The sequence below is a fragment of the Enhydra lutris genome, unplaced genomic scaffold (assembly GCF_002288905.1).
Source record: "Enhydra lutris kenyoni isolate GAN:26980312 unplaced genomic scaffold, ASM228890v2 scaffoldscaffold34, whole genome shotgun sequence".
In the NCBI taxonomy this organism is placed as follows: Eukaryota; Metazoa; Chordata; class Mammalia; order Carnivora; family Mustelidae; genus Enhydra; species Enhydra lutris.
The window spans coordinates 25897728-25925635 of NW_019154118.1; the positions used below are offsets into that span (position 1 = coordinate 25897728).

Genomic DNA, 27908 nt, shown 5'->3' on the forward strand with positions numbered 1-27908 from the left:
TCTGCCCATTTTTTAATCAGGTTGTTTTGTTTTGTTTTGCTTTGCTATTGACTTGTATGTGTTCTTCATAAATTTTGGATATTAGTCCCTTATCAGATATCTGTTATGCAATTGTTTTCTCCCATTTAGTAGGTCCCCTTGTCATTTTGGTGGTGATCTCCTTTGCTGCGCACAATCTTTTTAGTTTGATGTCGTTCCACTTGATTATGTTTGCCATAATTGGGTGTATTGGGTGTATTGCCAGAACAGCATGGCCAAGAGCTGTGTCAAGGAACTTACCTCCCATGTTTTCTTCTATGAATTTTACCCTTTCAGGTCTTAAGTTCAATTCTTTGAGTTTTGTGGGTATCACATAAAGTAATGGTCCAGTTATATTTTTTTGCATGTGGCTGTCCGGTTTTCCCAGCCCCATTTTTAAAAAGACTGTCCTTTCCACGTTGTACATTCTTGGCTTCTTTGTCATCAAATTAATTGACCATGTGTGTGCGAGTGTATTTCTGGGCTATTTTCTGTTCCATTGATTTACATGTCTGTTTTTATGCCAGTACCCACTGTTCCAATTACTATAGCTTTCTAAAAAAGACATTTTAACAGTTTATTTTGGAGGTCATTTTAAAAACAAAATTAAAGACAATCTGAGAAGAAAAAATCATACAGAATACACTCATTAAGTAAGTATGGTGATTAAATGAAAATAAGGAAACTATGTGTTCTTCTGCAGTTCTGTAAATAAGTCCTATTGTCCTGAAAGGTTTATACTTCCAAAAGAGGGAAAACTCACGGTAATGAAAGCTACCTCTTACTCATGTAAATCTACAGTAGGAACCAACATTTTCCATTCTTACCAATAAGTCAGTTTTGATCTTCAAACTGTGCCTTGTTTTTATTTATTTTTTAATAATTTTTATTAACATACAATGTATCATTTGCCCCAGGGGTACATGTTTGTGAATCATCAAGCTTACACAGTTCACAGCACTCACCATAGCACATACCCTCCCCATGTCCATAACCCCACCACCCTCTCCCTACCCGCCTCCGCCCAACAACCCTCAGTTTGTTTTGTGAGATTAAGAGTCTCTTATGGTTTGTCTTCCTCCTGATCCCATCTTGTTTCTGTGCCTTATTTAAAAAAAAAAAAAAAAAAAAAAAAGATAGAATGCTAGAAATTCAGTGGGATTTGGTGGTCTTCCTTTTGCAAGCACAGAAGTTCCCGTTAACAAAATAGGCATAACTGTCTGATCCGGATAGGTACAAGTTGGCAAAGACTAGAGAGCTGCTTTCTGTTTTGATGACCTTTCTGTATGAGTCTTCTCCTTATCTACTATCTTGTCAACATTGTCTATGAGACAGTCCTTAGAGTAAGGGTTTTCTGGAACCTGTATCTCTCCCTTCAGCATCTGCTCCAGTTCCTCTGTGTCTGGCAGATCATGCAAGACATAAACCTCAAAACCCAGTCTTGGTGGGGCGCCTGGGTGGCTCAGTGAGTTAAGCCTCTGCCTTTGGCTCAGGTCATGATCTCAGGGTCCTGGTATCGAGCCCCGCATCAAGCTCTCTGCTCAGCGGGGAGCCTGCTTCTCCCTCTCCCTCTGCCTGCTTCTCGGCCTACATGTGCTCTCTCTCTCTGTCAAATAAATAAACAAAATATTTAAACAAAACAAAACAAAACCCAGTCTTGGAAAACAAACAGAACCATGAGAAACCTGGGAGATTTCAACACAAAGATGCCGGGATAGAGTCCAGTCCAGCCCCCAACCTTGCCCTTCAGGGCTATCTGGGCATAGGAGCACCCAGAAGATAGAGGAGAAGGGTGGGACAGTCCAAGACAATGCACCCACATCAGGGTCCGATGCTCTGTGGTCCTCCAAGAACCTGTGGAGAAGGAGGGGGTGGGAAAGGGAGCTGATTGCCTGCACCCAAGCTGCTTGGTCTAAGAGCCCTGCCCTATGCCACCAACTCTTAATACTATGGTTTCATAATATATATAATAGTTTGAAACAGGAGCGTAGTGCATCCAGTTTTGTTCTTCCTTCTTACGATTGCTTTGGCTCTTTGGGTCTTTTTGCCATCCATACAATTTTTAGGATTGTTTGTCTTACTTCTGTGAAAAATACCATTGGAATTTTGACAGGGGTTGCACTGAATTTGTAGATTGCTTTGGGTAGTATGGACATTTTAACAATATTAATTTTTCTAGTCCGTTAGCATGGAATATCTTCCTATTTGCATCCTCTTTAATTTCTTTCTTTAATGTCTGGTAGTTTTTTAATATATAGGCCTTTCACCTTCTTGGTATTTCATTCTTTTTTATTGCAATAGTAAATGGGACTGTTTTCTTAATTTCTCTTTTCCATAATTCATTACTAGTGTAAAGAAACACACAGATTTTTGTGGATTGATTTTTGTATCCTGCAACTTGACTGAATTTGTTTTTTAGTTCTGACAGTTTGGAGATGGAATCATCAGGGTTTTCCATTATGTGATATCATGTCGTCTGCAGATAGAGTGTTACTTCTTTAGTATTTGAGTTTCAGTCCCACCACCCAATCCCTAGGATTTTAGCATCTCTCTCTCAGGGCCAAGTTTCAACTACACAGTCACAATACCATTGTCAAACCCCCAAAGTTTAACTTGGAAAGTATATTATCTAAAATAGAGTTTATATTCAAATTTCCCCAGTTGTCCTCCCAATTTTATTTATTTCCCCTAGAATCCAGTTGAGCATTATATGTCATATTTGGTTTTCATGTTTTTTTAGCCACCTTTATTCTAAACAGACTATGTGGGGATGCCTGGGTGGCTCAGTCAGTTAGTTGAGTGGCTGCCTTCGGCTCGGGTCATGATCCCGGGGTCCTGGGATCGAGCCCCACATCAGGCTCCCTGCTCAGTGGGGAACCTGCTTCTCCCTCTCCCCCTCCTCCTGCTCATTCTCTCTCTCTCTTGCTCTCAAATAAATAAATAGAATCTTAAAAGAAATAAAAAAGACCCTTATGACTATAACATACTTTCAGAAGTTCTATGATCTGAATTTTTCTTGTTGTTTCCTCATGAGTAGGATTAGGTTAAAGATGTTTTTTGGTTGGTTGGTTTTTAATTATCATGTCAATTTTGTTTTTTGTTTTTTTTAAAGACCAGTTAAAATGCTTTCACAGCATTATCTGAGTATATTAAAACCACAGAACCCCTTTTTTTTTGTTTATTTAACATTATTTTAATTCCACCATAATTGACATATGATGTAATGTTAGGCTCAGGTGTACAATACAGTGACTCAGTACTTACATACTATTCCAACCCACATGTAACTCCTTCATCCCCACCACCTGTTCCCCCATCCTCCTCACCCACCTCCCCTCTGGTCACCGTCAGTGTGTTCTCTGTCCTGTAGAGTCTGTTACTTGGCTTGTCTCTCTTTCGCTCTTTTTTCAGGGTAAGAAATACTGGCTAGGCGATACTGCGTACTTCCTATTGTATCACACCAGGAGGCCCATAATATCGGTTTATCCCATTCTTTGTAATATTAACTTAGATCACTAGGTTAAGGCTTTGGCTGCTAGATCTCTCCATTGTAAAGGTAACTTTTACGTGGTAATTAACAAGATTTTTGTGGGGTGACACTCTGCACCACGTGAACATATCCTGTTCTCCAACAAACTTTTGCTCAGTTGATTTAAATTCATTAATGATGCTCGCCTGAATCCATTATTAGGTTGGCTGTGGTACAATGGCAATTTTCTAATTCTGCCTCCTAGTCTTAAGCATAACTGTGACCTCATTAAGAAGTGTCTCTGACTGCCCCAAATATGCTGAGCTGCTTTTTTCTGTCTAGTGGATTAGTATGAGATCTTTAATAGAAAAGACATAAGTGCTGATAGATGTCCGCTGTGCACCGGGAACACAGATAACATGCCCTTCCGGTAACCTGTGCTCTAACTCCCAACATGGGAGGGGATTTCAACCAGCATGTAAATAGTCTTCAAGGAAAACAGAGACAATCGACATAGCATGTATTTCTCTGGTGCTAAGGCTTAGATATGTTTATCTTCCTTCAAGTAAAAAGTAAAGAAATACCATGTGCCAAATATTAAAGCCATCCCAAGAGAGAAGGGAGACCAACACCCTAAGGACTCAGAGGCTGATTCGTTGTGGGGAAATGGAGACCGTATTTGAGAAAACATCTGCCTCAAGTTTTTGTTGTTGTCGTTGTGTTTTGTTTTGTTGTGTTTGTTTTGTTTGGCTCTTGTAAGTAAGAAGAGAACATTGCCTCCATGAAACACAAGCAAGCTGCTCGCTCATGTCCTTGGTGTGGTGTGGACCGTGGACCCCAGACGCTGACTCCTGAATGTCTCTCTAGGAGATGTTAAGATGCAGCTGGGATTGGGAACTGTTAGGGGAAGATGAGCATCAAAAGATGAGCGGAAGTTGGACATGTAGAGATGGAGGGAGATAGGATCGTGAACAAAGGCGAACTGCCTGATGGCCAGGATTGTCTCTTCCTTCTATGAAATCTTTTTTCTTGGCACGCTTACCTGGAAGGTAACTTGAAAGATAGTGTCATAAAGTTCACTCTTTTGAAAGGCTCAGGCAGAAGGATCTCTGTGATTGCGTCATTTAGAGAAGATGAAGGTGCTGTTCTGGATAATGTCCTCCAGCTTATCCTTTGTAGCATAGCAAGCCCTGTCACCTCAGTCTTGGCAGGCCCATTCGCAGAAAGACATTACAGCCTTTGCTGGGTGGCAGGATAGTAAGCAAAACATGTTTATTTTTTTATATTTATTATTTATAGTCACAATACTGCAAAAGATCAAAAAAGTCCAAGCTTGGTTTTCATGTTCCTGCTTTAGCCATGGGTTTGAAAAGTGGATTTCAAGCTTGTAAATACTGGTAATGAGACACAAGAAACAGAATGTAAATATTTTGAAGGGTTATTAATCAAGAGTGGTGAGTCACAGATCGTGGATGAAAAGCATAAAACCAACCATGTCAAGGCTTCAGATCAGAATAAAGTTTCAATTCTGGTATCTATTGAAAATGGCCAAATTGAAGATGAATATGAATAAATATTGATAATACAAACTATTGAATTTCTCTGGTGATAAACATTCCTTGGGTTTTGCACATATTCCTAATACAAAAATACATATATCATGTAAAAAGTTAGAAAGAAACACTTTGGAAATGTTTCCTCTTCCTCTTTTTTTTTTTTTTTTTAATTTATTTGACAGATCACAGGTAGGCAGAGAGGCAGGCAGAGAGAAGAGGAAGCAGGCTCCCTGCTGAGCAGAGAGCCTGACGTGGGGCTCGATCCTAGGACCCTGAGATCATGACCTGAGCCGAAGGCAGAGGCTTTAACCACTGAGCCACCCAGGCGCCCCACCTGTTCCTCTGTTTTCAGGAAAGCACAAGTTTTAGAGAATCAAAGCAGAATAGCAGACAACATGGGGTCCTGAGCCTAAAAATATTTATGTCCATGTATTCCAGAATACAGAAGAAAAGTAAGGTCAGCCAAATTTGAAACATAAACGCTATATTTTTCTTTGCATTTGCAAACATTACCTAGACCAATATCCACCCTTATAAGCAGGTAGTTCCCTTGAGTGCCCTCTGACAGGATTATAAGATGGTGACTCAGTGCTACACTCCTTTCCCTGGAAAGTTCTCAGTGCCCCCAGATGGGTCTAGTCATACTGGGACTCAACAACCCATGTAAACATGAATAAATTTTTCTCACAATTTCTAAAGCACCATAACATTCAAAAATAGAAATAAGTAAAAGAGAAGAAAAAAAAATCAGTCAGTAAAATGGTAAGACTAACTGGCTGTAGTGTCAGGACCTAAATTCCAGTGGAGTGTCTGTCACCAGTTACCTATGACTTCGAGTAAATCATCTTACCTCTTGATGTCACTTGCAAAGTGAGCATCAGTCTAGTATTGTAGTAGTTCATAAATATTTAAAGAATAAGAGTCACCCCCCCCTTCCAGAATGAAATCTTATTTGGAAACCTACTATATAAAAGAGTTGAAAGTAAAGATGTTAGGGAAAGAAGTCCTTTCTCCCAGGCTCCCCCATACTTCCGAGACCCATTGGAGTCATAACCACAGACACTGAAGGGAATTGACCCTCAGAATGTGGTCTAGAAGCGGCAGGAGCAGCAGCAGCTGGTTGGAAACACAGAACCTTAGAAGCTAGTGAGGAATGAGGAGTCTCAAACTTCTGCGGGACTCCGTGAGTCAGAGTCTGCTTTCTAATATGTATAAGAGTGGTAGGTTTCACAGTGGAGTTTGAGAAGCCCAGCTCTAGAGACTCCTAGAACTCCATTTGAAAACTAACTACTCGAACTAGTTAACCCACAGAGACTGATGGTACTTCTTTGTCCTTTGGTACACCACACTGACCAGTCCTCAGCTGGAGGACCACTGGGCAAGAACAAGTAGTGAGGGATGTCATGCCATTTTTAGAGTCTTGGAGTCAAGATTGCAGAGTTGTACTTGGTTTCACAAGTAGGGCAGTGCTCTATCCATTCCACAACATTGTTTCAAGGAGGGACTATGTGATGGTCTTTATGCGTGGGAGTCTGTCAGTCAAGGGTGCAGTGGAAACTTAATGACACACTCAACTGAGATAATGGACAAGCCTTTCTGATAGAAGGAGTACTTACAGAGTTGTGGGAGGAGTCAAGAGAACCAATAAGAGACGGTGAAGTGCCCAATGACTAGCAGTGGTGGCAACCATTGACGTTCCTAATCTTGATGGAGGAAGGAATGGAAAAGTGCTTTGGGGGAGCTTCAACTGCAGGAGGAGCCCACTACAGGAAGGGTACAACAACTGCCAAACCACACATCAGCATGGAGGAAACCGGAAGAATAGATAAACTACACTTTTTCTCCTCTCTTACTCACCTCCTGGTGGCTACCATTGGCCAAACCCAACTGGAAACCAGAGTGCAACTGTAGAGCCAACTGATGGAGTCCATATAACTCAGCCTCCTGGGGCAGAGAGCAAAGTACAGAAGGTTAGTGAGTGATTCCGGAGAGAGCACATTTAGAATGGCCAACACAGTAGCTTAGATGATTGGATTTGTATGTCAGATAACATGAAATAGAATAAAATTGTAATGGAAAGGTTTGTTTTGCTTGTTTGCATACATATTTGTACACAGATAGGTATATGAGTATATGTTATACATTGTATAACACGAATGTATATTAAACAGCAAGAGGAATTTTCTAGGAAAAAGTGAGATGTAGCAGGATGCGTACTTTGAAGAAGTGCTTTGAAAAGTTTTTATACTTCTGATACTTCTGCTTTGAAAAGTTTTAAAAAAACAGAATGATGTTAATCTGTATTAAATGTGTGCTCTTTGATAGGTACTATTAAAGACACTCAGGTCAAAACATGGACCCGATCTAAAGGCTACAATATAGGTTAAAAATACAAAATACATCTAGAATATACATAAAGTATATATTTAGTTGCATTTATTCAGCCAGTACTTATTAGGTGTGTGCTGAATACCAAACAATATCTTTGTGACTAAAGTTTACAAAAACAACAAGTCAAAAGCGATATGGTCCCTATCCACATGGAACTTATAATCTCATTGGGAAGATTAATAATAGTTATGGTTCAAGTATGATGAAAAGAGAAACAGAGGATTCTTTGGGACTTTATAAAAGATACATGTCATTTAGATGGGAGATCCAGAAGAAGACATCTTGAGGCATTTGAGATCTGAAGTAGGAAAAGGAAGTCAGCCGGGTAATGGAGGGTAGCGATGGAGAAGGATGGCTGAGGGAAGCAGCGGAGGTGAGCATGTGTGTGGGCATTGGAGAGAAGGCAGTGTGGGGTGCTCCAGCCCGAACAGATCACAAGTTAAGAAGGCTTGGAAAGAACAGAGATTCTGCCATATTTAACAGACTGAAGATAATCTCTCAGACGTGAAGGGACTATAAAGCCATGTGGAGCTATGAAATATTATAATTAGTGAATCACTTGATCAAATGGGAAAATTATGAATATAAAATATTGGGCTTACTATTGCCACTTCAGCTAAGACTCGAATTCGTTTTCTACTGGAGGTTTTTCTGAAAAATAAGGACAGAAAGGCATTTTTCTCAAAACTTTCCCCACATGTAATTTTTTCCCTTGATGTAGGGAAATAGCTGAATTGTTCTGAAATTTCTGTCCTATTTTGCTGTACATCAACCTAAGAATATCTCTTTAAAAGCAATTTATGACAGGGTTCTTTATTAACAGTCTTAGGAAGATAGAACCACGTTTAATTTGTTATTGCCAAAGTAGGATAACAAAAGTATCGTCAAATCAGGTTGACAATTAGCAAATGTCATGCCTGTGTGTGTGTGTGTGTGTGTGTGTGTGTGTGTGTGTGTGTGTTTTATGCTTATTATTGAAAATTCTTCTCTTTTTCAGTAATAGAGCTCACCTTCAGGGCCGTTCATCACCCACCTCAGGCACTGGACACGTCCATAACAGTGCAGTCTCTTTGCCTTCTGGACAAGATACCTTATGGCCAATATGTATTTCTCTGAGTGCTAGCCAACTGAAAAGGACATAGAGTCTCTCTTGAGCTAGAATCATCTATTCAGACACTATTATTTCATAGAAATTCTTACTGTAAAAGTCCATCACAAGAGCACTATCAGAAGTGTTACAGATCCTGACAGTGATCTTTGTCTCTGTCTTACTTTTCCAAGGGTTTTCTTCTACCACTAGAGTAGTCCTGATGGCGTCTGACCCAGGAAAATAAATAACACGATCAATAACACTTTATTTCTTTCAATACCAAGACTGTCATTGATGTTGCAGATGAGAGATAAAATGCTATTCTCAGATACATGAGTCTACACATGTGGGGGCACAATTGAAGGAATGATTTCCTTCTCCTCCTCCTCTTTTCTTTCTTCTTCCTCTTCACTATTCAGTGATTTTAAATTTATTTTCAAGGTTATGAAACACCAGCAAAATCTAGTTTTACAACATCCCTGTGACCCTCAGAAAGGTCCTTCATGCCCACCAAAATCAGTTCCCAAAGCCACCCAGCACCTGGAAACTGTGACTCTACTTGCCAGGACTACAGATTGTAAAGGGATTTATACAATATGTGGCCCTTGTGCCTGGTTTCCATAGTCAGCTTACTGTTTTTTGAGGTTAATCCATGTTGTGGTGGGAATCAGCACTTTGTTCCTTTTTTAGGGCTAAATATTATTCCTTTGTATGGTAAGCCCTCATTTTCTTTATCCATTCTCTGGTTGATGGACATTTGTGTGGTTTCCATATTTTGACAATGATTAATAATGCTGCTGTGAGCATTTGTGTACAGGTTTTTGTGTAGACATGTTTTCTGTTCTCTTGTGTCTCTGCCTAGGGGTAGAATCACTGGGTCATAAGGAACTCTACTTAAGCATTTGGGAAACTGCCTGGTGGTTTTCCATGATAGCTGCACCATTTCACATTCCCACTAGCAATGTATGATGGTCTCAGTTTCACCACAGAAGAAATGATTTATCTATCTGTCTATCTCACCATTACATATACCCTCCCCAATGTCCATCACCCAGCCACCCCATCCCTCCTACTATGCCCCCTCCAGCAACCCTTGGTTTGTTTCCTAAGATTAAAAGTCTCTCTCTCTCTTTTTTTCCCCAAGATTTTATTTATTTATTTGAAAGAGAGAAAATGAGAGAGCACAACAGGGAGAAGAGTCAGAGGGAGGAGCAGACTCGCTGCTGAGCTGGGAGTCTGATGCGGGACTCGATCCTGACACTCCAGGATCATGACCTGAGCCGAGGGCAGTCGCCCAACCAATTGAGCCACCCAGGCGTCCCAGATTAAGAGTCTCTTATGGTTTCTCTCCCTCTCTGGTTCTATCTTATTTCATTTTTCCCTCCCTTCCCCTGTGATTCTCTGTCTTATTTCTCCAAATTCCTCATATCAGTGAGATCATATGATAATTTTCTTTCTCTGATTGACTTATTTTGCTCAGCATAATAACCTCTAGTACCATCCCATCATTGCAAATGGCAAAATCTCGGGTTTACTGATGGCTGCATAGTATTCATACACACACACACACACACACACACATACATATACATACCACATCTTCTTTACCCATTCATCTGTTGATGAACATCTAGGCTCTTTCCATAGTTTGGCTGTTGTGGATATTGCTGCTGTAAACATTGAGGTGCATGTGCCCTATTGGAACATTACATTTGTATCTTTGGGGTAAATACCTAGTAGTGTAATTGCTGGGTTGTAGGGTAGCTGTATTTTTTTTTTTTTTAACTTTTTGAGGAACCTCCATGCTGTTTTCCAGAGTGGCTGCACCAGCTGGCATTCCTACTAACAATGTTGGAGGGTTCCCCTTTCTCCGCATCTTCACCAGCATCTGTCATTTCCTGACTTGTTAATTTTAGCCGTTCTGACTGGTGTGAGGTGGTATCTCATTGTGGTTTTGATTTGTATTTCCCTGATACTGAGTGATGTGGAGCACTTTTTCATGTGTCCTGTTGGCCATCCAGATGTCTTCTTTGCAGAAATGTCTGTTCATGTTAGGAGGAATAATTTCTTAACCAGCTTATGGTGTCTTATTTTTCAAGCCTTATGGATTCAGTAGCTCATTTTAAATTATTTTACAGTAGATGTTTTTCACATCATGAAGAGCACAGAAAAAGTATATAATAGGCCCTGATCTTGCCAAATGTGGTATTTCTCTAATACATAGTTTATAATAGATTAGACCTTTTGCTCAGGGTCTCTGTTTGCTTATAAAGATAGAATCTTGTTGGTCCATTAGTTATTAGCTAAATATAATAATGGGTATATAATTATAAATACATACACAGTCTATATAGTTTGCAAGTGATTGATCCCTCTCATATTGTCCATGAAATTTTCCTTGTTTTATAGATGTTTTCATTTCATAAATTCACACATTTATTCATTCCAGAAATATTGAAATCCTACTCTATGTAAAGTCCTATGTTAGGCTCTGTTTTTAATGTTTACTCTTAAGCAGATCTAGTTTTCAACAAGCATAGAGTCTAATAGGGAGATGAGACGTCAGGAGTCATTGTAAGAGAGAATGAGCTAAGTTCCAAACGAGAAGCTTGAGTGAAACCATTCTGCTTCTGATATAAGAGAGGTTGTTTCTACCTGAGAGGGTAGGGTTGGTGGCCAGGAACGATTTCCTAGAGAAAGTGACATTTGAAAATCAGCTCTCCAAAAGGATAGGACTGAACCATGGTAGGATTCGAGAAAAGCGCATTTTGTCTGCAAATAAATCATAAGGATAGCATATGTGCTTAGAACAGAGGGGTTTGGTTTTGTCAGGGGTATGGTGGAACTAAAGATGCAGAGTGTGCAGTGAGATTGGATCCTGGGAATGGTGTCTAGACTGCATGTTCTACAAAAGGAAAATGACCACAACCTTAACTATTCCACAAAATAACAGAGGTAGGTTTCTTAGGAAGAAACTGAGAATGCCCTGGGGATTATTTATTTATATACTATTTATTTCACAAGAAAGAAAGAATTGCAAGGTAGCAATGATTGCAAATTTACATGCCTTGATTTTTCACTCTATTTTTCTCATCCATAATAATTTATCTTTTTAAATTACCTATATGGTTTATAAAACATTTTTCATTACATCATTGTTTCTTAAGCTTATCCAGTAAAAAATGAAATCATCTTGGTTGCTTGGACAAAAGTAGCACACTACAATTTCTATAAACATTTCATGTCCTATTTCATAGACCATGTATTTTTTTAGATTTACCTCCTTTTTGTTCACCATATGTTTTTCCATCGTAGATCATCCTTCTGGATTTGTTTTCCTTTTTTTTCCCCCAATATTGATATATTTTGTGTGTGTGTGTGTGTGTGTGTTAGTTTATTGTTCATAAATGCTGTTGGCTTGTGTTTATCTCATTAGCATTTTTAGAATATAGCTTTTTCTGAATGTACCATTCTAGGATGACAGTGTTTCTCAGTCCATCTGAAATATTATTGTATTGTCTCTGTCTCCTATTGTCTCCTTCATTTGCAGATTTCTCTTTACTCTTACAGTCTTTGTCAAAGCTGGGTATCCTGTAGGTTCATTACAAGTGTCTAGTTCTGGATTTCCTTGTATTTTAATTTCTGGACGGATATTGTGCTTGGTAATGTGGGTTGATGTTTTCCATTTGTCAGTAGATTCACAATCATTAGTGCTACAAATATTACCTTTACTTCTTTTCTAGTCTCTCCTCCAGGTACTCTGGCTAGAGTTAGTTTGATTTTTCACATCTTTTCCTTAAATATCCCTTGATCTGTCTTCCATATTTCCTATCTTTGTGTCTCCCCATGTGACATGTTGCAGAATTTTCAGGTCTGTATTCCAGTTCTGGTTTATCGACTTTTGGGGGTGGCATCTTATACTCCCTTTCACCCATCTGCCCTTTGGTTTTGTTTAAATTTCAACCATTGTACTTTTCAATTATAAACCTTATATTTTTTTCTTTTTTTAAACCATCCTAGTCAGTTTTGGTCATCTCTCATTGCATGGTTATGATGCTACCCTTTATTTCTTTAAACATTTCATACCTGTTTTGTAAGACTAAGTCTGAGATTTCAGTATCTGATGTCCTGGGTAGTCTAAATCTATTTTTCATTTGCTCATTTGTTTCTTCCAAGTCTCATTTCTAGTGGTTAGTTTCCCTGAAGATTTTGTGATTGTTGACTCTTACCTTCTGTTGGACATTATTTTATTGTGAAGAGGAACTTGGAGCCTGAATGCAGTGTGTGTTCCATATGAGAGAAGGTTTGTGTGTTTCCACAGGCACCGTGGGGCCATGGCAGACTGGGACCATTGGAACCCCTTTGAGGGTCTCTGGTATAAGCCAAGCATCTCAGGTTCCGCCCCCTACCCCTGCTGCTAATGGAAAGCTGCGTCTCCAGACCTTGGTGCCAGTGTTGGTGTTTGCCCACCCGCTACTTTTTCCTTAGTTTGCACATATAGTTCACAGTGAAGATTTTAGCTCAAGATGATGGCTTTTATTTTCGCTGAGGCCCCTTAGAGCTTTACTTCACCTACTTCTTTAAGCAATGTTATGAAAATTATGTTTTGTACAGGATCTACTTTTTTTTCTTCTCAAGATACTCTTTTAGGGGCGCCTGGGTGGCTCAGTGGGTTAAGCCGCTGCCTTCGGCTCAGGTCATGATCTCAGGGTCCTGGGATCGAGCCCCGCATTGGGCTCTCTGCTCAGCAGGGAGCCTGCTTCCTCCTCTCTCTCTACCTGCCTCTCTGCCTGCTTGTGATCTCTCTCTGTCAAATAAATAAATAAAATCTTAAGAAAAAAAAAAAAAGATACTCTTTTAGAACCTCAAAATTGGCCTGCTCTGGAAGCTGAGTGATAGATCATTGTAGCCCAGTAGCAACATGGGAATTAACAAAATAGTTCAGTCAACATAAATGAGACAAACCGGAATATTTTCGAACAAACACGCACTAATTTGGCATTTTAATTTGTCCAGTTTTGTTACTCATCCCAATTCTTGCTAGCTTGTGCCTTTTGGATATAACCCAAAATATTGTACTAATAAAATATTTGAAATGTTCCTGTTCTACAGAAGAAATAGCTAGGCCACTGGGAGACTAGGAGGCTACTAGTGGATAAGTCTTCTTGAAATTTCTATTCACCTTATTTTAATATGCTTTGGAATGTTCAAAGGAAGTTGGTCCATTGAGAAACCTGAGATCTGTGAAGTCAGGCCAAAAATGTCTTACATCCATTCTTCCATTAGGTAATAGAAATTTTTATCCATTTATGCATGATTCCTTTCATGTCAATTTATTTAATAATTTTGTTGGTATTTGTAGATTGCTCACTATATGGCACGTACTATCTCATGTGGTAGAAAACACAGGAAATTGCACTTAGAAGTCTCTGTACTATAGATATTGCATTCTGTTCTCAAGACAGACGTAAACAAGGAGGAGTAGGAAGACAGTGTGGGAGGATGTAAGGGCTGCGGAGAGCAGTAAACGTGGAAAGAGGAGTAAAGTATCGTGGGGCTGAGTTAACAGATGGGTGGAGGGACTTACTGGTTCTGAGCACTTTACTAATGAGCCTTAGAACCTGGTCTGACATGTCACGGCTGGAATACTCCCATGGTTAGGGGAACAGGTTGTTTAGGAAGTTCGTGTTATGGGGTCAGATGTGTCCTCCATAAAAGAGGAGTTAGAGGCCTCACCCCCGGCACCTCAGAATGTGACTGTATTTGGAGATGGAGTCCTTACAGAAGTAATCGAGTTAAAGTGAGGTCATTAGGGTGGCCTTAATCCAGTATAACTGATGTCCTTAAAGACACAGAAAAGTTTGGACCCAGAGATGGACATACACACAGAGATGGACATAAAGATAGAAAAGTTTGGGGGTGCCTGGGTGGCTCAGTGGGTTAAAGCCTCTGCCTTTGGCTCAGGTCATGATCCCAGGGTCCTGGGATCGAGCCCCGCATCGGGTTCTCTGCTCAGCGGGGAGCCTGCTTCCTGCTCTCTCTCTGCCTGCCTCTCTGCCTACTTGTGATCTCTGTCAAATAAATAAATAAAAATCTTTAAAAAAAAAAAAGAAAAGTTTGGAGACAGAGATGGACAAGGAGGATACCACTTAAGGATGAGGGTCATGCTACTCTAAGCTAAGGCTCTACCAGAAGCTAGGAGAGAGGCGTGTAGAGTGGCAGGGCCTTGGGTGTGCAGTTCTGGGTTCCAGAACTCTGGGACACTCAGCTTCTGTTGTGCAAGCCCCTCAGATCAGCAGTACCATGTTACAGTAGCGCTCATGAGCCAATGCAATCAGTAATTCATTGTGATTAAAGCTTCACGGGTGTAGGACAATAGGAGATGACGAGCAAAAGGGTTCAAGGACTGCAGATAGCCCGTTGGGAGCCAGGAGGTCTTTATTTAATGAATGTATAATGTCCATTATGTGCCAGTGACTTTTCTGGGTATTTGGCAAATATTAGCCAGTATGCATCCAAATAGCAATCCTACTACAGAGGTTCATCCATTATTTCCATTTTAAAGATGTGGAGTGACATTCTGGTCATGCCGTCTCCTTCCCAAAGAGAAGGAAAATGTTTGAACAAACATTACATGACCATGGAGAGATTCTTGGAGAGAGTCTTATTTCCTTGAATAAGAGATTTTCCTGAGGGTTCCCCACACACGTGTAAACACGCAGTGTTTTGAAGTCCTGTTTCTGGTGATAGTGGAAGATTCAGGGAAAAAGCATGCCCAAGACAGACACACCCATGTTCTAGTCCCATCTCTGTGTTTCCTTGGCCACATACCTGGGGCACATCACTTAGCCTTCTTCTGTCTCCAGTCTTACACTTGGTCATATTAACTAGATAACTGTAAAATCAAATCAGATAATAAATTTAAATATAAAAATAAACAAATGTGTATATATATATATATATATATATATATATATATACACACACACACACAAAACAAAAAGAAATAGTCTCCAATCCATAGTTTGCCCTGGAGATTTTTATTTTTCAAGGAACTATCCCCTCAATATCTCCCAAACAATGTTTTAATTTATATACTGTAAACATTCATATCTAAGAACTCATTTCACTTATTTATCATATACTTGAAAGGCTTTGATATCATCTCACTGGAATGAAAGATACACATGTGATCTTGTTTTAAAGAGTTCAAAAATTGATGGCAATTTATGATCCATGTTGGGTAAGCATAACACCAGCCATAGGTTAGTCCTTTATGCAAAGCTTTGGATTCAGAATTATAAATTGAACTATGTATTAATCTCCAGACTCTTCTTGTAATTCACTTATGATGTAGAACCTTGAAGAGGGAGTGATATTTACTAGACTGATAGTGAATAAAATCAGGTTGGGTGGGAAAGAACCATCATGGACTCTTTTCTCCAAGGTCATAGAATGAAGGTGGTGTAACTCCAGACAGAGCGGAGATGGGTGATCTCTTACCAAGACTTGGTATATTAGTCAAGGTGAATAACACTGTGATAATCTTCAAATCCCACTCCCTGACACAGTGAAGATTGATCTCTTGCTCCCATCAGAGGTCTTGGGGTGGGGTAGGTATCTGAGCAGCTGGATTGCAAGAGAGACTTCAAAACTCAGGCTCCTTCTTCTTCCACCACCTTGGATGTGTGTCCTCCATGGTTACAGAGGAGCCGGGAGAGGGAGGACTGGAGAATCACATGGCGAGGCTCACATTCCGGTGGTCATGACTCACTTGCGTGGCCTTGACCTGGCTAGACCCTTTTGTGCTCTGCTGTGATCAGTCTGGACCTTCTTGAGTACCCTCAACCTGCTAGGCTCTTTCTTTTCTCTGGGCCTTGGAACTTGCCTTCCTTTACCTTGAACACTTCCTTTGCTGTATGCCAACATCTGTGCTTTTCACTGTCTTAAACAGCCTCCAAGGCATGCTTCTTCAATTGAATGCTGTTAACTAGGCAAGGAATTCTTACACATCGGTCACGTTCCTGGCGATGTTAACGAAGTCAAATACTGATTATGCGTGTTTGAGAAATTTTGTCAGTGCAAAGTCAACCTTCATTGTGATATTTTAACTATGGTAGCATTTTGTGTGATTTGTGAAACTTTTAATTGATGGGACATAACTCATTTAAGTAGAAATCTATTACAGACATTTATGTTGTGTACTATGTTTTTTACTGTTACTAAAAATGCTACAGTGAATAAAGGGATGTAATTTTAACCCATATCCCATGCCTATTCAGTATCGCTTCATGAAATGTATTCTCATCATATTTTCTTCAAAATAATTGCATTATCATTTCTTATTTGTAGTGTGTCTCGAGGCCCATCATCATTACCATTGTCATAATGCTTCATAACAAGAGTAGCACTAATATAATAATAATCACTGAGTGCATGCTTCTGTGGGTACTAGGCTAGGCTCTTTATGCATATTACCTCATTTAAACTTCATCCTAATGTTATTCCATTAGAATTGTTATTATTCCTGTCTTACAGATAAGGTTGCTATGGCCCTGAGGGGCCTTATGATCTGTCTATGGTTACTCAGCCAGCAAGTGGTGGAACTAGGCTCTAAACTATTATTTTTCATTTCAGAGGTCTCACTCCTTTCATCCGTTGCTCCACACTATGTATGGAAAGACCATCGGTCTGGCCATCCAGGCTCCTGTCAGGGTTCCCTACCTACTGTGCGATCCCTGGACTGAGGCCTCGCTGGTCTCAGCTTTCCTAATTATAGTAACCTGGATTGTGCACTCCTTCCACTGTCAGCAAAATGCAGCAGTGTCTGCAGAAACACTTTGAACCTTGTACAATTCCAAGGGATCGTTAAGAGATATTACTGGGTCACAAGTAGGCTTTGTCAAGCAGACCGACGGCAGACATTAAGAGTACACCCGGAAAACTCAAATCTCTAAACTAGACAACGAAGCAAACATTGTTCTTGTAAAGTGCGGTGCTGTCCCAATGGAAAAAAATGTAAGCAAGCCCCTTCATGTCTTTAACGGGGCCACAGAAGTGGAGGGAAATCATTCATAAAGTTGTCTAAACAAGTACTGCCTAGAGCGTTTGTTGAAACAGCTTGTGATTCACCTTCGATTAATGTACTTGTGGGCTTCTTGATGTCCTAATCCCTGAATGTCCTGTTCCTTTCTGCTTTATCCAGAACACATCTTCTGGCACTGACTATCCCCGGCAAGGCTATCCGTGTATATTGAGCACTCTGGTTAGAGTCCTTGCCCGTTCACCACTGTGCCTGGTGCCCTCATGCGAGCTGTCCTCCCCATGTGTCCTTTTCTTCATTTACTTGCACAAGATGGATGGATTGGACAAGATGACTTTTGAGACTGTAGTTCCCAAGTCTAACCAGTTTTCAGAATCACATCTAGGTCTTGTTAAAAAAAAAAAAAATCCAATTTCTGAGCCCAAACACTGGGGGTTCTGATTTAGGACCCTTGAGGCAGGATCAGAATCACAGTGAGGTTCCCTGGCAGTTACTGAAGGCTGTTTTGTGCCAAATATTGTGCTCAACATGGTCTGTGGGATTTTCTGTCTCATTACAAGGGTTTGGGGTAAATGCTATTCTCATTCCCATCATGAGCTATGCTGGGTTTTTAACTGCTCGCTCAGTCCTTACAGTCTCTAGGGGCATGCTTGTCTTTCAGATCGTATCCTTACTTATACGTATGTTGTACCTATAGGTTCTGAACCTGAGAATCCTGGAGATCCGACTCTTTGTTCATTGTTTCCATGCTGTTGTCCTTTGCTTGAGCATTTCATGTCGAGAGTCTGGAGAGCCTTAGATGGGGAGCGGTTAGCTGCCTGTGACTGAGGACCACGCCAGCCTTCTCTGAGAGTGTGGCTTCAGCTTGGAGCATGTCATCAGGCTCCCTAAGCACATGTCCCAGGTCTCAGAGTCCCCAGATCAGTGCCCTCTCCTCTGGCCTCTGAGGGCAGCTTCTCTCTGCCCCTCTCAGGGATCCAGCTCAACATCTCAGTTTGTTGTTGGCTTGCTTATTTCCTTTGTTTAGATTTGCTTGTTCCATTTTCTGGTGTGCGTCCATGAGAGCATCCTTGGAAACCTCTCCTGCTCTCCTAAGAGATCACCACTGTCTCAGCAGGGTGTTTTCATCATGACCTGCTTGTTCTGTGGCAGGAGGGGTCCTCAGCTCTCCATAACCTGTCCATTCTTTATTCTTTCTTTTTTTATTTTTATTTTTTTATTATTTTTTTTAAAAGATTTTATTTATTTATTTGACAGAGAGAGAGATCACAAGTAAGCAGAGCAGCAGGCAGAGACAGAGGGGGAAGCAGGCTCCCCGCTGAGAAGAGAGCCTGATGCGGGGCTCGATCCCAGGACCCTGAGATCATGACCCGAGCTGAAGGCAGAGGCTTAACCCACTGAGCCACCCAGGCGCCCCCTTCTTTCTTTTTTTAAACATGTGTCTCTTCTGATAGAGTGTAAGCTCCTTGAAGATAGAGACCTTGATTCTCTTAAACTCAGTTCTGTCTTTAGTACTGAGTAAAGTTCCTATACATAATACTCTCTCAAACCTTCTGTGTGACCTTGTTAAAAGCAAAAACTTCTCTGTGACCCAAATACCAATCCATTTCTTACCCATAAAGAGACGAAAAATGGTGTATGGACTAAGTGATGGACTGAATCTCGGTGCCATGAATTTTTTATTTTATTTTATTTTATTTATTATTTGAAGGAGGCACAGCGAGAGAGGGAACGTAAGCAGGGGGAGTGAGAGAGGGAGAAGCAGGCTTCCCGCCTAGCAGGGAGCCTGATGTGGGCTCGATCCCAGGACTCTGGGATCATGACCTGAGCCAAAGGCAGATGCTTAACCACTGAGCCACCCAGGCGCCCCTCAGAGGCATGAATTTTACTTCAGTGCCGTGGTGTCCAACACATTAGCTAGTAGCCTTATGTGGCTATGTGCAATTTAGTTTAATGAAAATAAAGTAAAAGTTAAAATTTAGTTCTTTGGTCATCCTCTTGTCATCATCTCAGAAAGATCTCCTGGATAGCAATCCTCTATATAAAGGTTTCAATAATATGTACAAAAACTAGATTCTGCAGCTGTCCCTATGTGTTTTGCCATGATATACGCTCTATACTGGGCAACTGTCCAGTTATTGCATTAGGAAATTCCTTCTGTACGCCAATATCCTTAATTCTGCTTTTCCAACAGTCCCAATTCTCTGTATGTAACAGCGGGTTTTGCCAACCTGAGTCTAAGCACAAACCCTAGTTATTTCTTTTCAGTGTTAAATGCAACTGAGTCAAAATGCAGAACACAATTTCTTTTACTAAAAACAGCCACCCTTGATCTTCTGTTCAACCTCTGATTCGTAAGAATGAAGTGAGGTATGGGAGAGCAAATATTTTAACATAAATGCACACACACAATCGCATCATAAACATAACATAGAATTGAATAATTGGAAGTTAAGGTTTTGGGTTTTTTTTTTTTTTTTTCCTGAGGCCTTATCAGAATATTCTCATGTTAAGTGGGCTGGGTAAGGATGGCTAATATATTTTATATATTTTATTAATTTGTGCTGTGTTACCATGGGGAGGTTCCTTCACCCTTATGTAACAACGAGTTAGTGCTTTGTGCAGGATTATTTTTGTACCATTTCCTTAAAGAGAGTATAGAATTTCCCATCTCTACAGAATATTTTAGCGGTGGTTCCAAAAATTTACTTCAGCTTTCTGAAGTGTAGTTTCATCAAATCGTTATCTAGGAATGTAACCAAAATCTCCCATGGGACGTGAAAGGGGCAGTGTGGTGACAGACGTGCCCCAGAGGTGAGGCTCACTGTGGGTGTTAAAGCAAGGAAGACTCAGTGCTGTTCCTCGAATGTGTGTGATTTACTGATTGTGTGAATGTGATGAAAAATAAAATCATTTGCGCTCTTGGGGAGAAAAGGCAGACTCTGCACGCTGGGGCTTCAAAACCATGTGTCAATTTCATATTCCACACATCGTGTGAAATCGTTAAATTAAAAAAAAAAAATGAATCCAAAAGCAGAACATAAGCCTTTTACATTTGGAAAATTTGCACAACAGAATCCCAAAACATTTGCTGATGCACTTCTTTCGACTATGAAGCATAAACCTATTTCCTTTAAATATTATATGAATCCTGCTGTGATTTAAAAAGAAAAGTGGCATCTAATCATGGAACATTAAATCGACTTTGTTATGTGGTTTACTGGCTTATCTATCAAAACAGAATTCAAATCCATTTGTAGAATGACGTTTTGAGATGGCAAGAATAGCAATGAAAGTAAATACAAACATGGAGGGAAAAAGCAAGCATTCGTGTGCTAAGCATTTCTATTCTAGGATAAAATGTCCAAAGGGTTATTTTTTTTGTTTTTGTTTTTTTGCTGATTTCATCAATAAACAGTGTGAATTTTATTGTATCTTATTTGAGTCTACAGAATAAGTATCATAATTAGCCTCAGATGTTAATATTTCCCCAGATACATATACTTTACTATTTAATTTACTGTTTAATTCACTAAAACTGCAATGATGTTCTGCTTAATTCCTGCATATTTAAAGTGAGTAGCATACTACTGATAGGTCATAGATATTAAGTAAATATTTGTAAAACAGATGAACAGATAAATAAGTGAATGCTTTTAATTTCTTTTATATTTAGTGTACTTAAGAATTTCCATATTCCCTCTTTAAAGAAGAATATTCATTGAAGGAGTCTTGTCAGAGACAATCAAGACAAATTTTGCAATTTTTAAAAAATTGTAGCTATTACAAATGCAGATAGGTTGGAATTTTGAAAAACCAATAACCTCCTGGGAGAAAATTGGTTTTATTTCAAAATATTTTATTCCCCTGGATAATTATAGTCTAAGAAAGCATAAACAAGTGAATGATAAAAATAAGCAAAGCAGGAAAACGAGAACTCTGCTATTTTATTAACTGAACAATTTTTCACTTAGCATAATTCCCTATAGATTAATCCACAATTTTGCATACGTCAGTAGAATGGTCTTTACATTGCTAAATAGTATTCTGTGTTAGTTTAACCATTTACCCACTAAAATACATCTGGATTATTTCCAGTTTGGGCCACTGCAAATATGTCTTATGGCTATTGATTTCTGCTTTTATTCTGTGTAGGACATATTATGTATAATTTCAATTTAAAAAACATTTTTAAAAAAGATTTTATTTATGTATGTATTATGTATTTATTTAGTGTGTGTGAGCAGGGATGGGGTAGAGCGACAGGGAAGAAATCTCAAGCAGGGAACCCACCGAGCATGGAGCCTGACGTGGGGCTTGATCTCACAACCCTGAAATGGTGACCTGAGTATTGTGGTGGGTTTTTTTAATGTGGCCCAGGATATGGTCCGGCTTAGAGTGTGCTCCAGGAGCCCTTGACAGAAATGTGTACGTGTTCCTGTTAGGGGGAATCAGTCTGTATCTGTCAGTAACATCCTTTTGGCTGATTTGGTTGTTTAAATATGTAGCAGTGTCTCACGGTTACTGTAACCAATTACCACAGACTTGAGAATGTGAAACAATTTATTCTTACGCAGTCCTGAAGGTCTGAGTCTGAAATCACAGAGTGCGTAGGGCCATGGTCTCTGCAGAGGGTTTGGGAGAGATCTGTTCCTTGAGTCTTCTGACTTCTGGTGGCTGCTGGCGCGTCTTGGTGTTTCTTGACTTGTAGTGACGTTACTCCCTGTGTTCCTCCTTCCACAGCCTTGTGGGGTGTGTGTGTGTGTGTGTGTGTGTGTGTGTTGTATATAATCTCCCTGTGCTTCTCTCTTATAACGGCACTTAGGATGAGTGCAGATGTTGTTATAATTTTTGTTTCATTCGTTATGTATAATTTAGAGGAGAAGGGTGCTCTGTGGTAATTACCCATATTTCTAGTCTTTCTCTTTTTGATTTTTTTTTTCCTTCCTGATGCTCTAAGATTTCTTCTCTTATTATCTTTCTGTCTGAAAATTTTTCTTTGGCCATTCTTTAAGGATAGGTCTGTTAGGACACAGACTTTTAGTTTTTCTTCAGCTGTGTATGTGTTTATTTTCCTAAGTTCTTCAAAAATAGTTTCCCCAGAAGTAGAATTCACATGGGCACTTATTCTCTTCTGACATTCAGAAAAGTGTGCTCTTTTCTTCTGGTCTCCATCCTTCCAGATGAGAAACGCGGTTCCATTCAAATTTGAGTTCCCTGCAAGTAAAGCACCCTTTCCCTCGGGCTGCTTGCAAGATATTTTCTTTGAATTTAGTTTTCAGAAGTTCAATTAGGGTGTGAATTGAAGTGGTTTTCTTTGCAATTACCTTATCTGCAGTTCACATTGCTCACTGAACCTGTGAATTTATAGTGTTCATCAAATTAGAGACTTTTTAAAAATTTTTTAATTTTTTAATTACTTTTCAGTGTACTAGAATTCATTGTTTATGCACCACACCCAGTGCTCTATGCAGTACGTGCCCTCCATAATACCCACCACCAGGCTCACCCAACCTCCCACCGCCCGCCCCTTCAAAACCCTCAGATTGTTTTTCAGAGTCCATAGTTTCTCATGGTTCGTCTCCCCCTCCGATTTCCCTCAACTCCCTTCTCCTCTCCATCTCCCCCTGTCCTCCCTGTTATTCCTTATGCTCCACAAGTAAGTGAAACCATATGATAATTGACTCTCTCTGCTTGACTTATTTCACTCAGCATCATCTCCTCTAGTCCCGTCAATGGTGATACAAAAGTTGGGTATTCATCCTTTCTGATGGAGGCATCATACTCCATAGTGTATATGGACTTTTCAGCCATTATGTTTCCAAATGCTTTTTCCAGTCCTCTTCTTCCTCCTTTCCTTCTGGGACTCCCATGATACGAAGTTGGATTTTTGTTGTTCTTGTTATTCTTCTGCAGGTCGCTGAGGCTCTGTTTATATTTATTTATTTGTGTATGTTGGTCCATTTTCTCTCTGTTCAGACTGAGTAAATTCTCTTGAACTACCCTCAAATTCACTGATTCTGTCCCGTCATGTCTACTCTCGTTTTAAGCCCATTCCATAAATTTTCTATTTTTGCGGCATCAGTTTTTTTTTTTTTTTTAGCTCTGTGATGAACATTTGGTTATTATTGTATCTTTGATTGCTTTACTAAGATTGTCTCATTTCTTGTAATCCTCCAGAGAATTTGTGTTGCTCATTGAAGCATTTTTACGAAGGGGTCTTTAAAATTCTTGACAGATAATTCCAATATCTGATCCATTTCAGCGGTGGCATTGATTGGTGGCCTTTTCTCATTCAAGATGTGATTTTTCCTGGTTTGCATTATGATGTGTGGCTTCCTACTGTGGCCTAGATGGTTTGGCTGTTAGGTGAGAAGACAGCAGAGCCTGTTAGAATTTTTTATTTTCACAAGCGGTCGCTCTGTTTGTGTTTGGCAGGCGGGTCCTGGCCTACTTCTTGGGCAGTGACTGCAAGGACAGGGTAATTTGCAGAGCTCGCATGGAGCTCTTCCCATCTGTGGCATTTATTTAATGCGTCTGGGGCTCCCGCTGGCTCTTGTTAATGCTGCTTGAGGGGGAAGAACGAGCTCCCAGAGGCGAGGTGCCCTGGTACCTTTGTGCAAAAGAGGAGGTTTTCTCCCTGCATGTGGGAAACAAGTACTTCCTGCAGGGCGCTGGTGGCAAGATCCTTATTCCTGGTGGTTCCAGCCATGTGGTCCCTCTGGAGGGGCCTTGAGAGCTGGAGAATCTCAAGACCATGAGGACATGCAAGTTTCTCAGGCTGCCCCTGCGTCTGCTAGTTCCCTTCCTTCCCTCCCTCCTTCCTTCCTTTCTTCCATCTCCTGGATCCAGTTCTTCAAAGGGAATGTGACTCTCTGAGAACCAAAGCCCACCAGGACGCCAGGGACGTATCATTCTGCCTGTGCTTTTGTGAGTCCTGTCTCACAGATCAGAAATACCTGAAATCACATCTAGAAGTGATCTTGCGTTGTGCTCGTGTACGTTGCTGCTGAAATCTGTGTCCAGAGCAGCTTCTGTCTTTTCTCCTGTCTTTTCTCCAGCAGCTTCTGTCTTTTCTCCTGTTGTGGGTATCTTAATGTAATTTTGCCCTCACGTTGGTGTGCGTGTAGAATTCTTGTTGTCCCTAGACCCCCACCTGACACCCTTACCCATCCTGCTGCGCCAGTGGCCGAGAGCATGCCCCCGGGGGCCCGTCCAGCTTGGGTTTAAATACTGACCCTGCTGTTTATAAGCCTATGCATTCAGAGCAGGTCCCTTACTTCCCTAAATCTCGTCTAAACAACGAGGACGGTAATAGGATAAAGTAAACTTTAATAACCACATGTGTGTGACATACTCAGCACACTGCGTCGCTGGTGGCAGGCACCCAGCGGGTGAGATGGGTTAGCTCAGGGTGCCTCCTCGTCTACATCATTGTCATTTCATCTACATTTTAGAGAAAAACCAAAGCTTGGAAGTAGAGGTAACTGCACCCGGGTCACTCTGCCCACGTACGTGTCAGGAGAGCTGGAATTCGACCTCATTCCTGACCGTTGCGCGTAAGCTGCCAGGGATGGTCTTGCAAGGCCTGAGTCTTGTGGGAGCCTGGGTTAGTCCATGTTCAGGTTATGCAAAAATATAAGAAGGTACAGTTATATGAGCCGGACATACTCCATTTTCAGTTAATTATAGATGACAGTGGAAAGTATTTTTATAAAGCTATCTATGTATAGAAATAAAAATAACCCAGCTAGTCTAATAGAACCTGACCAAGGATGACTTTGAACCCTTTTGCCCTGTCAAATACTCCTTTTTATGATGCTTACCAATTTCTGGGGCGCCTGGGTGGCTCAGTGGGTTAAGCCTCTGCCTTCGGCTCAGGTCATGATCTCAGGGTCCTGGAATCGAGTCCCGCATCGGGCTCTCTGCTCAGCAGGGAGCCTGCTTCTCCCTCTCTCTCTCTCTGCCTGCCTCTCTGCCTACTTGTGATCTCTCTCTGTCAAATAAATAAATAAATAAAATCTTTTAAAAAAAAAACTTGGATGTTTCCAGTTATGCAATTTGCCACAAATCTTCTTCTACATAAGACTGTATAGTTTTGCACATTGCTAAATGAACAAATGAGGGTCATGGTGAATTCCTGAGTTTATCATTGTAATGGAACAAAAGCAAATCAAGAGGAATAATTCATGTTATTACCAATTAGAGTAAAAATGCATTTATGGTAGAGAAATGCTCCAAAAACTCCAGTTGTGTTTGCCCATTTATTAAGGAAGGGAAAATGTTTCCGGTGAAAAACATAAAACAGGGCAGTTATTCACAGTGTACTTTAGGGCTTCTTTTATGAGTTGGTATTCTGTGGGGCAGGAGGTAAGCAGTTACTTTTTCCTCTCAGACTCTGCTGATTCAGAGATTTTTTAAAAAAAGGAAAGAAAGAAAAACAACAACTAATGGCCACATATAGATCAACCTATTTGATAGAACCTATTTATGTTTTATATTTTTGAGCTAGGAATATGAGATGTTTGACTCAGCTTCTTTGTGAGTTAAATGAAAACACTATTTATTTACATGCAGCAAATAATATGTAATGTTATGAGTGTGTATGCACATAGGCTGATTCCTCGGTTGACATAAAAAGAGAGATGGACAAAAAGAAGAGGGTCCATTTCTGATGGGACACGTGGAGGGTGATGCCTCAGAAGGGGAAGCAAAGAGAAAGATGCCATGAGGACAGAATTGGGGAGAGTGCCCTGGGGAGAGGGAGACAGGCAGCAGGACAGACGAAGACCTAGTGGAGAGAGGATCCTGGAAGGAAGTGTAAGTCCACAGAACAGAAGGGAGAAGGGAGAAGAAAGCTCTATGGAGAGGAAGAACAACAGCTAGAAATGGGAGGGGACAAAGAGAGACCACACACAAGTCTAAATCCCTGATCATCGGACGTTTGTTTTTACCTTAAGTCTGAAGAATTAATTGAATATGCCCAGTTATGAGCTACCATGTTGAACATTTTGTGTATCTTCTTATGACACCTTCACCATCCCAACGGTGGGAAAGTGTGTGTCATTAACAACACCCTTCCCCCAGAAAGCATACCAGGCACATTGGAAACAACCTGGAAATTCATCTCATAAGAATTATTTGTCTGTAGTCAGACCCAGCCTGTAGGCATGGGGCCCACCTTGCGTGGTGGGTATGGGCGGGGAGGCCTGGAAGTGTCTCCACACACGATTCTCTGCCCCCCCCCATCCTGTGGTATCTCTGAGAAGGGGGCTCTTCTTTTATCTTTTTATGCTTATCACCCAGAACAGTGCGAGTGAAGTGAAAGCAATAAATACCTCAACGAACAAATGAGAGTATTATGTACCAGAGGAGGAAGTACTAGCAGAAACTTCACATGAGATAAAGTGAACATTTCATTTTCTAAAAATTATAGCATCAAGCAAGGACTCAATTTTATTTCCTTGCCTGTATTGGATTCTGGTGAATGGTACAGGGTGGGGGGGAGACAAAATACGACCTAGATGTAGTCCTCAGAATCCAAATGTGTGTGGTTTTACTGTGTGTTTCTTCTATGGCTCTTGTTTCATCAACCAGCCTGACTACTTCATGCTTAGGAAGAATAAAGGAAAATGGGACGCTTGGGTGGCTCAGTGAGTTAAGCGTCTGCCTTCAGCTCAGGTCATGATCCCAGGGTCCTGGAATAGTGTCCAGCATCGGGCTCCCTGCTCTGTGGGGAGCCTGATTCTCCCTCTGCTTGTGAGCTCGTGCTCTCTCTCTTTCTCTGACAAATAAATAACTAAGATCTTTAAAAAATATTTTGAAAAAAAAAAAAAGGAAAATATATTTATTGAGCGCATTCCATGTGGCAGTGGAAGACTTAAGTTAAATGATGGGCAGTCTTAGCTGGTCAACTACTAGGCTGTCCTTTCTAGATCATTCCACCACTGTCCTCTCCAAGTGTGCTGAGACACCTTACTCTGACCCAGATCACAATATTTGTGTAGCCACATCCTAAGTGCATTTCCTTTCCTGTGGCTGCTCCTTGCCTCGGAGGGCCTGGGGGGGGCACTGAGCTGAGAAAGAATCAATCTGTTCCCTAATGGAAAACACAAAACCTCAGCCTCCCAAGTTCTCCAGTCAAAGAGCATGAAAAGGGGGGGACCAATTTAAAGTATTACTTCTTTAGATTCTTTATCTTCTTCTTTTCTTTTTTTTTTTTAAGATTTTATTTATTTATTTGACAGGGACACAGTGAGAAAGGGAACACAAGCCAGGGGAGGGGGAGAGGGAGAGGAAAAAGCAGACTTCCCACTGAGCAGGGAGCCTGATGCAGGCTCG

The 27908-nt window shown here is 40.6% G+C and overlaps 1 protein-coding gene and 1 pseudogene across 1 annotated transcript in view; one reads left to right on the forward strand and one right to left on the reverse strand.

Annotated features, from left to right (window-relative positions):
* LOC111153821 (guanylate cyclase 1 soluble subunit alpha 2) overlaps positions 1-27908 on the forward strand; it is a 294976-nt gene that overhangs the window by 155652 nt on the left and 111416 nt on the right.
* Positions 853-8460, reverse strand: LOC111153974 (annotated as a pseudogene).